General features: G+C 39.1%; 1 protein-coding gene across 4 annotated transcripts in view; it reads right to left on the bottom strand.

The window, feature by feature from the left end:
* Ttc26 (tetratricopeptide repeat domain 26) overlaps positions 1-13,040 on the bottom strand; it is a 66,021-nt gene that overhangs the window by 8,504 nt on the left and 44,477 nt on the right. The window contains exon 1 of one of the 4 annotated variants that reach the window (XM_046610046.2): positions 4,025-4,667. The exons of the other annotated variants lie outside the window; for them this stretch is intronic. The gene's annotated coding sequence lies outside the window, so the exon portion shown is untranslated. Of the gene's footprint in view, positions 1-4,024; positions 4,668-13,040 lie in introns of those variants that run through there. 4 annotated transcript variants of the gene reach the window in all.

The following is a 13,040-nucleotide window of genomic DNA, read 5'->3' on the forward strand; positions in this document are numbered from 1 at the left end:
ATTTAAGTACACAATCATTCACGCAAAACATTTACATGAATAATCATGTATAAAAGAAAACCGGATGTGTTAATAAAACGTCGACACACGAGTATTTTTTCCATGCTAAAATAAAATCAAATGAGAGTTTAACCGATGTAAACAATGTAACCGCGAGTCCGTGAGAGGAGGCTGAAGCTAGCAGCCAGAATTGGCAGCCAAACGTTCTAATGTTCATTTGAAGAAGGTAGCTAACGATAACTCCAAGAAACAAAACTTTGTAAAATACTTTCAACCCCCAATACGTTTATAGAATTGTGAGGATAAAGTCGACTTAATTTTTTTTTATTTTCAAACAGTTTTAACACATTTCTCTGCAAACTCTGGCTGCTAGCTAGTTTCAGTTTCATGAAACCGTATTTTTATCGTTATAATATAATACCGGATACAAAAAACGAGATACTAATTACCCTCAAAAATCAAATGTTTTTACAGTACCATTAAAAAAAAAAATTCTGCGTTTTTTTGGCCTAGTCTAGTGTACGTCTCGTCTTTTCACCCTTTCCGATACGTGCACCGTGCAGTTGACTAACTGTCAGAATCAGAATCTCGGTCCTCGCACTGCAAATGATAGCTAAAGTTGGCAACAAGTGGACAAAAATAAAAAAAAAAAACTGCGTCGCCTAACTGCGCGTTAATTCTATTCTTCGCTTATTACGCAATTATTACTGTATACATTAATGTCGTTAGTGAAAATCACGTTATATATCATAGGTACACACACGGAGAGTGATAGAGAATAATTACAGTCAGTTCGATTACAAGTCTACAACGATCACGTCGATTAATCAAGTAGTGTAATAATAAAACAGAAACTGTTTGCGCGTTGAGGAAGGAAGGGAAGATCATCGACAACGATGATTAAGATAAACAAATAGAAAAAAAAAAAACAAAGAGCGAGAAATGAGACAGCCGCGACGCAATCGTTCACCGGTGCACGATGATTCTTCTTCCCTCCCCGCGGTTCGAGGAGGAGTTTTCTTCGTCCCTCTTCGTCGCGTTGGTCGCGTATGCGAGAGTCACGCGTTGTGTGTGTGATTCGTAGTATTCGGAGAGTAAGGCGAACGCCACTTCCGCGAACCGTCGGCTCGACGTCTCACCGAGTTGAGCCGAACCTCCTCGAGGCAGGGGCATCGATATATGTGGCAACGCCAGAAGGCCAGCTACTATCCCCCACACCGCTCGGATTCCATTTCGACTTCGCACATATCTTTCTTTTTTTTTCTCTCTCTCTCTCTCTCTCTTTCTCTCTCGAGACGTACCGGTGTCAGCCGCACCTCCTCCTATCTTTCCGCTCCCCCCGAGCGACGGACGTATCATACTTTATCCTATCGCGATTTCCGTACGGATATAGAAAAACGGTATAATTTGTACGTATGTGTGTGTATATTATTCAAGGATGCCGAGAACAGCTGACGAGAAATTACTGATGCACGTGGACGGTCTTGCGGTTGGGAAAATTTACATGGGAGATTTTTGCCTGTCATTCTCATCAGTTGCATTTTTGCAGTTTTCATTGGTCGAGAATGTGGGTAAATAAAATTTAAAAAAAGAAAAAAATCTACCTGATCACGTATAGTATAAGTAATATTTTTATAGGTACGTAGGTACACGCGTGTGCTACGGTAGCTAGAAAACTATTTAATTTTCTTTTTGTTTGTTCTGTTGAAAATACTCATGGGCGTTATACCTACTACGCGGTATAAAAATGTATAGGTAATACATGTGAAAAACAAAATTGTGTACACATCGTGACATAATATTTACATAATTGATTGCGCTCAAAGAAAAAAAATTTAGGGAATTTATCATTTACGCTTGGTGTATAGGTGAGATTTTAATAGTGAAAATTTGTAATCACCACCCTATTTTATCGATTTTTAAAGAGAAACGAATCGAATAAATATAATTCCGGGTAAGAGTTTAATATCGTCGTTATAATTATACGGAGATTGATATCTATCCGGTTTCGTAGAGAAGACACATTTCTACTAACGAGTTCAAGGTAACGCGAATGATTTGTTCATGCGTTAATATTGCATCGATGCATTGCTCCTTTTTTTTTCTTCCTAATACCGTTTTCCCCCCATTCTCTTCAACTTTCCGCGTCAAAAGATAAACAGCGCGCAGGCGGTTCTGTTTTCTAAGAAATTATACGTATTTCATTTCTCATTCCTTTCTCCTGAATTCGAAATTGAACAAACCAAAAGAAATACCTCAAATAATTTTCTATATATATAATACTACATTATATATAAACAAGTTTAATGACGAAATTTTTTAGTCATCCTCGCACGTAAATAATACGAATATAATCTTCATGAAAAAGGAGAGGATCACGCAGTGGTAGAAAAGTCAGAAATAGAATATTTACTCGGAATCCGAACCTTGAATTCAATACGTGTAATGCGAGAGAGAAAGAGAGAGAGAGAAACACCGTCCATGCTTTATAACCTCGAACAAATTCCCTCTTGCGAATAAAGAAATAATTGGCTAGCTCTAGGCGGGGAAGATATGCAGGCAAGCAGGCATTTTCTTGTTTAATGTTTTTTTTTTTTTGTTTTCTTTTTCCCTTCACAAGTTCATCGAATTTCGTAGAAATTGATTATCAGACGGTGTGCAGCACGTAGACACAGGCCAGAGTCGCGTGCAACATACAAAGAGAATATCGCGCAGAGATCTTTCTCATCAACGTGACGTAAGGATCGTATAGGAGGTACACGATACGTATAGCATACAAGTACATGTCGTAAAATAATCGTCATGGAGTAAGACACGATCATACGATATAATTTCGCAACAACGTGTATAGCGAATAGATTTTTTTTTTAAAGTTTTGTCCTTTCCTCGAAGGCGAGAGAATTCGATCTTAAGAATATCGTCTAGCGTATACGATATGCTTGATACAATGTTTAGGTAATAACGAGCTCGCGCAAAAACGAGCATGCATATTATAAAAGAGCCTTGTTTCTAAACCGTTACCTGAAACGCCGTTCAATTCGCGGCAATAATTATTTAGTCAAGACAAACGCAGAGGACTCGAGACGAGGACTGGAATGTCAACAGATACATAGAGATAGAGAGAGAGAGAGAGAGAGAGAGAGAGAGAGAGAGAGAGAGAGAGAGAGAGAGAGAGAGAAGAACTCTTTTTCAGAACACGGCTCGGTCTTTCGTTAGGATGGTATTAATGGTGGGGGATAAAAGCAGTTCCGAGTAACGGGCACACCGGCCGTTTCATTTTCCAAGGAGAGAAAGTTCCTTCCAAGAGACCTTCGCAATTTCGACGAACGAAAGTAATTGCAGTCAACATACCAATAATTCGCAATAGGTACAGACCTCTACATGTACCTTCTATAACGTGTCCCGCGTAAAAATGCATACCAGCTATATAAATTCTTCTATACAACGCGGTTAAATCGCTAAATAAGCGGCAAACTGCTGACAGCGATTCTTGGAATACATATTCAACGTGCCCAAATCACCGCTCCGCGTTCGTATCCGGATCGCGATCGTTCAAGGTTAAGAAGGAAAGAAAGAAAGAGAAAAAAGTAAAGGAATTAGAAAATAAAAAAAAAAGGAAATCGGCCTCCACCCCAGGCAAGTATTAAGTTAAATAAATTCGGTATCGCCGACGGAGAAAAACTTTCCGCGAACATTCTCGAGCGCATTTTCTGACGCGATCGGGAGTTTAATTAGCGCGATGCCAACCAACGAAAGGCGGCAGCTGCTACTTATCTTGTTCCGAGAATACTTGACGTGCTTAATTCTTTATCCACCTATAGAGAGATTTATACGTAAAATGTGCCATTGCACGACTGCCGCGAGACACGTGCCGAACACGATGCATTTTCCTTTTATTTCTTTATTTATTTATTTATTTTTTTTCACTGTCAAGGCGTTCGTGTGTTTTTCACGCGTCGCACGCACTTCCCGGTATTTTATAAAAACGATACGAACGATAATGACGAGATGATAATATCCTTACCGGTTGATATTTCTTCGATCGAAAGAGAGCCTGATCCACCTTAGGTGTATTAATTCCCTATATATAATATTCGAGTGTAATCCAACGTCAGCGGCACTGTACAAAGTATTCACAAACTCAAATATCTTCACCAAAAATAATAATTTTAATCGCGTATTCCAGTCTTTTGAATATATATAAAAAATTTAACCTTGTCGTATCGCTTGTTAAAAATTCAGTCTCCTCTTGTTACTTTGACGATAATTTTTATTACCGTTATCATACATATATGTATATATGTGTGTATATAAATTATTACAGCTATTACACTATTATTATTATTATTATTTACACGAGTACGGTTCTTGGAATTTTTTTTTTTATCACCTCTCGACGCACGTACAACACAATCAATTCAATCGTACGGAACAATTTTCAGAACGATTTCAACACATCGGACTAGAATCGTGTTCGGTGCCCGCGCTGTTTTATTTATTTATTTATTTTTGTTTCTCTCTTACTATCTCGATTTAAATTTCACACGCGTTTTTCACATCTGTCGTAGTAATAGACCGTTCGCACGTCCGTATTCCGGTCCCCTCGTTGAATATCGACCGGCAAACAGGAATGACGCGCCCCTTCGAACTCCGTCGAGCAACTGACTACTGCCAACCCGCTTCAAGTGAATGAATCTATAATTACCGCGAGTGGGGGGGGGGGGGGGGGGGGACAAGTCGCATGTAACACCGCGGGTGGGGGAGAAGATCTCGACGAGACGGTGGGGAGAGATCCGAGAACGCCGGCGTCGTCTTCAGGGGGGGGGGGGGGGGAGGAGGTTCAATCCTTTCCCCCTCCTCCGGTTCGGCCCTCGACGTTTCTCGGTTCCGCCATATTTAGGCGAAAATGATTGTGTTGTAAGCCGGAAAAAGCAATTTCGGCGAAACACGTCGCCCAGTTTTTTTTTTTTTTCCCTCTATATTCATTTCGAACTAGCAAAAGTCATTCATACTCGCGGGGCGGAGGGGGGGGGGGGGGGGGGGGGGGATTTCGCCGATCTCTGCAGCAATAACGATCACCGTACTTTGTCCTTGCGATTTTCTCTCTTTTTTTCCAACAGTCAATTTCCATGTACATTTCAATCTCGCTTGTATAACGATTATAGAAGCAAAGGGGTATAACGAGTGTGGACTGAATCGAAAAATTTTTTTTACCGTACCGATGATTTTCATTCGGAAAAATAACTTTTTACAAGGATATGCGATATCGGCGGGAATTGTAACTTTTCGTTGAAACAAATAATATCATGTAAATATCCGTTCGCGCGGTGCGAATTTTTCAATTTCTGTTACATTTCACGCATGTTGGCTGTTGCGTTGCGAAGGGAAAAAGGTTATTCAAATTGCTTCGTTCACGCTTGTTTCAAATCGCGTCAATTTATACATTACCTTCCCCTTTTTCCGTCTCAACTTATTGTCGTTCTTATTTTATTTTATTGCACATTGTCTGATAGTTTCACGGAAAATATGATACCGGGTGAACAATAGTGAAAAAAAAAAAAAAACTTTTGCGAATCATCTATCCCGGAGTTGGTGAATCGTGGAGGTTAAAACGATCCCGGCAACTCGCTATCGTCGAACCTATAAATTCGTGGTATTATGAGCCGTGAATACACGAGATAACGACGAGTACAGTCAAATTGAATTATCGCCTTGTGCGCGGGTGTGCATGCGCGAGTGTGTATGTGTGTACGGATGTAATTATAGAGTAGGCATATAATATTCCCGCTAATTGACCGTTCAAAGAATCCTATGCAATGTAAACGTTTAGCAAAAATGTGTTCATTATAAAAGCTCGGCTCGTTGAATGTTCCACATACGGTACAGTACGTGGTAACAAATTCCGTGCTTAGAATTCACCGTATCTCGCATGATACAATTACACACGTGGTCCACCATGTACACTTACGTAATTCTAGTGCCTAGGCTCATTCGGTGTGTCTGCGCGCGTGTCCGTACAAAACTATGCGTGTAACCGCGAGTAGGATTATTACTACACGTATTAGACTGTATCAAAAAAGGTCTTCAAACACCTTTTGATCTTAAATAACTTTCGAAATAGCAGATTGATCGTAAAATAACAAGAGACATTTTCTGCAGAGCGTTCAATTCCTTAGAAACATGCGTGTCTGGTCTTAACGGCACGCCAACGCGTCGACGAGTTGTAAGGTTCCAAAGTTTAGAACAAATTTTTCCCCATGTTATTCAAAGAGGAAATAGAAAATCGCTATGAAGCGCCTCTGAATATCAATATTGAGAGCTGAAACTTGGACAGCATATTTTTTTCGTCATTTCGAATAATACACTCGACCTAAATTTTGAAAAAACCAGAAAATGACCGATTTTTTTTTAATACAGTCTTCTTATACGCATAATATACTTGAACCGCGCGACACGAATGGCCTGAATTTATACCACGTGCCGCACGAAGTGCAGCAGCACTGCAGCCGGTTTATGTACACAAAGCGTACATGTACCTATACATATGCATAAAGCTATACAAGCACGAGGTTTAATTAAAATTACACCGTACCGAGCTCCGTTTCAATTCGTTCCAAGTATCCGAGGAGAGTGGCTAAAGCTTTACGCATCCATCCATTCGCACAGAGACCCGTCCGGTCTGTAGGGAAGGAATTTTCATTAACAACGAACAACAGCTTTATCCAGAAATTTAGCTTGCGACAAGTTTAGTGCGAACTCGACATAACAGAGAGTGTAGACAGCGCAAATTGTTCAGTTGTCCGTGATGACCCGAGCGGCTTATGCATATTCGGAGAAAACATGAATGAAAAGTAGAAGAAAAAACACATTAAACGTAGATAGGTATAACATGATTCATTGAAGTGGATGTCGTGAATAAACACAATACGCGTATATTGTGGAATATGGTCATTCGAGTGACGAACATGAATTTTATTTCACGTTTGATTGATAAACACACGAAATAACGTACGGTTTAAATTGTACATCAACGACGGAAAAAAACAACTCTGCATTTATGCGAAAACTTGATTACAAAGAGATTACAAAGTCCTGCCACAGTTTCGAATTGCTTTTCATTGATCCGCGAGTAGCGTATCGTTCGCGTGATGTATATGTACGTAAGTACGTACATACGTCATATATTATATACATACGTAAAAATCGGCAGCACGTATCGCAAACAGGCAAGTACGTATATATATAATTTGTACGTAGAGTAGCTGTAGAGGAATTTTAAATGAAAAGCGGGTAAAGGGAAAGTGAACCTTCAAAGCAACCGTGAAGCAACATCGAGGGTTGCGACCTTCCGGAAAATTTCCGATTTTCCCGGGATCCCCGTGCGTCTATAGCTACCGAAATTGCTTATCGTGAAAATTGAATTCCACGTAAGCCTTATTAAGAGAATGAGTTTCATTGTCAGCCACGCGTCCCTTCATCAGTCCGCCTGCAGGGTCTGTAGATACTCCCGTAATTTCTACTTCCTCTGGGACCAGCTGCCTCAGTGTAAAAGAAACCATCGTAGTAGGTATTGCAACCACGTAGGTACACCTATACTACCCGATCCACCACCTCGAATCGCCTGAAGGGGAATGAGAATAAAAGTTCGTTAAAGGGCAGCAGCCTGGTGCGCTGGGTAGGGCCCGTACCTGCGGGAGGGACGTCGCGTCGATGCGACGTAGCAGCGCCCGACGAACAGATGGAGAGGCAGACGTAGCGACAGACGTCGAGGGGGGAGAGATAAAAAATACGAAGGGTCATCGGCTCCCTCGCTGGCTCACTCTGAATTCAGCGAGCAGGCGAGCGAGAGGAGGAGTTTTTGTAACCCGAGTGAGAAGACGACCGCGAGCTTTTATCCATATCTGCATATTACATGTGGATACAGGCACGCGTAGAATAAATAGAAGCTCTCCTCGTAATCGATCAATCAATCAATCTCCGTATGTAACTGTTGTTGTACTGTTATATTTTTGTATATTTATATTATTGTGCTTTTTTTTTCTCTTTGTTTCCCTTAATTTTTATTCTATTAATTTTTATATTCCAACCTCTTCTTTCTATGTCTTTTCTAACTCGAGTTTAAATTTTTTTTTCTTCATTTTATTGTAATTTGTTGTACTCGTACACATTTCATGTTTATATGTATGTCCATATACCGCCTGAGGGGACTTGTCCCAGGGCGAATAAACGCTTCTCTCTCTCTCTCTAAACGGCCGCCCGACGAATCCCGATTCGCGATTCAAGAGCACTCGTAATTTTTACCGGACACGTGTACGTACACCATCTTACTTTTTTTACAACACACATTATAGGTACGTACAGACACATATATGTATATGTATACACCTTTGGGGATTCCATTTCAAATCGACTAGGGTCTGACCCTCACCCTATTGAATTTGCTTCACGATCTTTTATATTATTTTCCCAACTCTAAAAAGCATACCAATTTTTTTTCACATTTTCACAAGCCCTCTTCACGCCCTCGGAGCTCGTTGATTTAACTGTGAAAGTAATGAAAAAAATGAGACAACTTCTATAATTGAAACCAAAAATATCCCAACCACAACTGAAGCGGGCAGGTAACACGGTAATTTTTATTAATCAACTTTTTACCAATTCCTGATTTTTGCATATTCGAGCTTTTCAAGGAGAATTTTCAGATATTATTGTTATATTAGGAAAGATAATCATACCGATGCCTGGAAATTGAAAATAAAATCAAACTAACCAAAAAAGAAATGATCAATCGGTTAAAAAAAATTGATAAAAAATTTATAAAAAATTACCGTTACGCTTGTTCGCTTTAATTTTGGTTGAGATACTTTTGGTTTTTTACTACAGGATTTATGTACATTTTTTTTTTTACAATCTTGAAAGTACTGGAAAGTATCGTACAATTACAGTGCTCTGGAAACGACGAGGGGAATTACATAATTAAAAAAAAAAAAAAAAAGTTGGATCGTTTTTTGGAGTTGGAACAGCAATATAAAAAATCACGGACTAAAAACAAGAGGGTAACTCTAGTCGAATTAACCTGGAATTTCCTATACAAGTATTTACGCTTCGGGACGAAATTTTTTTGTTACTTTGTAACGTCACTAATAGAAAACAAGAAAGTGCCTTGGGACACTGTACCAGTTTTTCATACGAACACACGCGTCGTCACGACCGTATGCGTGCACGCATGTATGCATGTATGTATGTATGTATGTATGTATGTATGTATGTATGTATGTATGTATGTATGTATGTATGTATGTATGTATGTATGTATGTGCGAGCATGAGTCGATTGCACGCTACGTGATTTGCAAATTTAGAAGGGTATTAATTAGAGCAAATTCTAAAAATTTCGTTGTAAAAGAAGACAGTTTCTTACGCTACGGCAGCGTCGTGAATGCAGTAATATGAGTAAGATATCAAAACACGAAATGATATCAAAAAACGAAAAACGAATGACCGCTGTTGTAATTCCGTTTTTCATTAAATTCGAATTATTATCTGCTAAGCCGGCGTCGTCGCGCGGCTCCAACGCTTTTCCTAAAATCATAACAGGATTCGAACGACGAAGTGGGCGTACAAAAGCACCGACGTTTTGATGAAATTAAGTTTCCCAGAATTCGAAACATTTGGGATTAAGCGTTATGCAAATGGTATTCTGTGAATCTGTTTCCACTTCGTTCGTAAAATTCATTATATTTATATTTACAGTACGCTCAATTACGTACGCAATACATGTATAAAATAATTATAACAAATGTAATTTATCTACTTACAGAGATGAGGAAAATTTTACCGGCTATACATACACATCATATGCTACGAGTTCTGCGAATCTAATTATCATGTCACAAAAGAAAAAAAGGAAATTGACGAAAAAAAAATATATATATGTATATATATATATCAAGTTGAAATGAAATAAAATGTGGACAAAATTCGGAAGTAACGCTCTAAGCTTGGATACAGGTATAAAATCATTTGAGGACGTGTAAGGTGGATATATATAAATGATTGTTAAACGGCACGAGGCCTTTTAGGGAAACGTTTATTATCTTTCCATTCGATCGTTCGAGGAAACGATTAATATATTGTTACAAAGCGGAAAATTAAGAGAGGAAAAGGATTTATTTTGTGACGAGGCTCTCCTTTTAAAGTCTCGAGATAGACTGTTTTTACAATAATGTTAGTTGACACAGCAACCTTATTCTTTTGAAAGACATAAGAGGTTTATAAACGTCTTTTATCTACGATGACTACTGGATCATTAACAAGGGGACAAAACGGGTGATTTCACCCTTAGTAACAATATATATAAATATATATTAGGGGTGTCCTGGTATCCGAAATTCCGGATATTCGAACTCGGGTTCGGTTCGGGGTTTTCGACAATCCCGAGATACCTGACTCGAAAGTATTCCATTTTACCCAACCCGACCCAGAGAATTTCAGTACCCGCAAACCCCTACTGTCAATAATAATATTATTTTACGATGATGCGCTAATGAAACACATATGCAAGAATCGAAGAATATATTTTTCGCTGAGCCTCTAGTCTGATTTCTTGAGACTAAAACCTCCAGCACTCGTTATTCCAGACGGCTACGAAATTGATCTTAAGATTATCCGGGCTTTCCGAAATGACATAAGTTCGAAATTTGCGAAAGTCGCGGTTCACTTTAGAAATCCCGGTATTTTCGTAGAAGCGAAAACAGCCGTGACAAACATTTTCAAAAGCACCGCAATTTTCGACAAACCCGAGCCTTTCGAGGAACTTAGGATTTTTAGGCAAGCCGCGATTTTCGGGTGACTCGGGATTTACGAGTAACTCGAAATTTTCGTTACCTGACCCGAAAGTAACCCATTTTATCTGACCTGACCCGGCCCGAAGAATTTTACTACCAGCACACCCCAAATAATTTTTCAATGTATAAGCCTGTACGGCGATGAAAAGAGAGAAAATTACGAACTAGTACAATTTATTATAAAAGACAGAATCATCGTCAAAGTTTCCGTCAAGTATTCCCATCTACTCTTAATCGCGAAGATCAAAAGCATTCCAAGGAATCTGAAACCCTGTCACATTGAGACCCAATTCGAAAAAATTTGTATGACACCGAAGTGTCTCTTAAGCCACACGACACCTCAAATTCGAGAAACGTGTATTATCGCGTTAACAGAACTAAAATTTCAAACGTTCTTATCTCACAATCAGCTATATATAATTATAAGTTTTCAGATGAGACTGAAGCTGGCAGCAAGAATTAGCAGCCAAACGTTTTAATGTTCATTCCAAAGACGCGGTGAAGTCGAAAATTCAAAATTTTGTCAAACACTTTCAACCCCGGATGCTTTTACAGAATTATGAGGATAAAACCGATCTGGATTTTTCTATTTCCAAAAAATTTAAAAACGTTTGGCTGCTAGCTTCAGCTTCATATTTTGCAATGAACACATTACTAGACTTTTCCCGGTTTTACACGATGTACAGTCCATTTTTCATATCACAAGAGTTATTTATTTTATTTTCAATTGTAGATACAACTATTACATATAACTGTCTCACGCGTTATTAACAGCTTCAATTTTTATCCACAAACAACTCAGATATACTTTTCATCATCTATAACAAACAGTTTCAGTTTAGAATTAGTAAAACTGTTATTTTCCGCTGTTACTTTCGATTACAAACATGAGGAATGACGAAATTGCATGCAGCCCAAAATTCGCAGCTGAAGATTATTTTCACGCGGCCTCTAGAAAAACATATTTATATCGGTATAAATAATTCACATCGAATATCCCCGTAGATATTGAAATTTCCGTCCGATACCGAGACGGATTTCATTACAGTTTCCGATAACTTTGATCCGCGATGCGTAGGCGGATACACGACAGTCCTCTCCCAACTCCTCTTTCGTTCTTTGTCCGCAGAGAAGCCATAGTTACCTTACAGGTATGTGACAGAAGGTACAGCGACCGCAGACAGCCCGGTCTCGAGATCGAGATCGAAATCGACGCGTTCCTCGACGATGATGCGGTAGGTGGGTACAATGATTATACGAAGAAGAGGAAAGCGCGAAGAAACACCTGGCGAATCCTGAGTCACGCAGGTCTCCTCGTCGTGGCTTGCGAAGTAAAGTGCATCTGCAGAAACGCGTCGTCCACATACGTCAACTCGACCGTACCTATCGCTCCTCTGCAAAGCCATTGGGTAAAAGCTCAGCTCCGGGTACAGGGTATAATACGTATACCCTTGACACGGGCGGATATTCAACGTGCGGAGGAGGCAGAAGAGCGTGGGCATCGCATCGGACTGCGTAGGTTTAAAGCTTTGGCATTGCGAACGCGTCTGTACTCCAGATATTATAATATACCTGTGTGCGTACGTATATACGTTGTACGAAGAAGCCGAACGAGGCTGATTGTGAGGCTAGCAGCCAAACGTTCCAATGTTCATTTGAATAAGATAGTCGAGTCCGAGTGTCAAAATTTTATCAAATATCTTGAACGCGCGGTACTTTTATAAAATTGCGAGGATAAAATTGAACTGCAGTTTTCTATTTTCAAAGAGTTTAACACATTTAATGCTGTATTATTGTGTAGTAATGTTTATATAATAATGCTGACGGTGGATATATATATATAATGTTACAAAGGGTGAAATCACCTGTTTTGTCCCCCTTTCTAATCTAGTAGTCATCGTAGATAAAAGACGTATGAGAGTTTTCATATGTCACAAAATGAATAAGGTTGCTGCGTCAAACAATATTATTGTAGAAGCAGTCTTGTTTCATACTTTAAACTGATAACACACATTTCCCAATAAAAGCATTTTTCCCATATTTTAATTTCGTAGCCCCTTATAATTCGCATCGTAAGCTCACGAACCTGTTTTATTTACTCTGTAACGCCTAGATCGTTACACTATATATACATATATACATATATATATATATATATATATATATATATATATATATATATATATATATATAT

This window comes from Neodiprion pinetum, chromosome 2 (assembly GCF_021155775.2).
Source record: "Neodiprion pinetum isolate iyNeoPine1 chromosome 2, iyNeoPine1.2, whole genome shotgun sequence".
Lineage (NCBI taxonomy): Eukaryota > Metazoa > Arthropoda > Insecta > Hymenoptera > Diprionidae > Neodiprion > Neodiprion pinetum.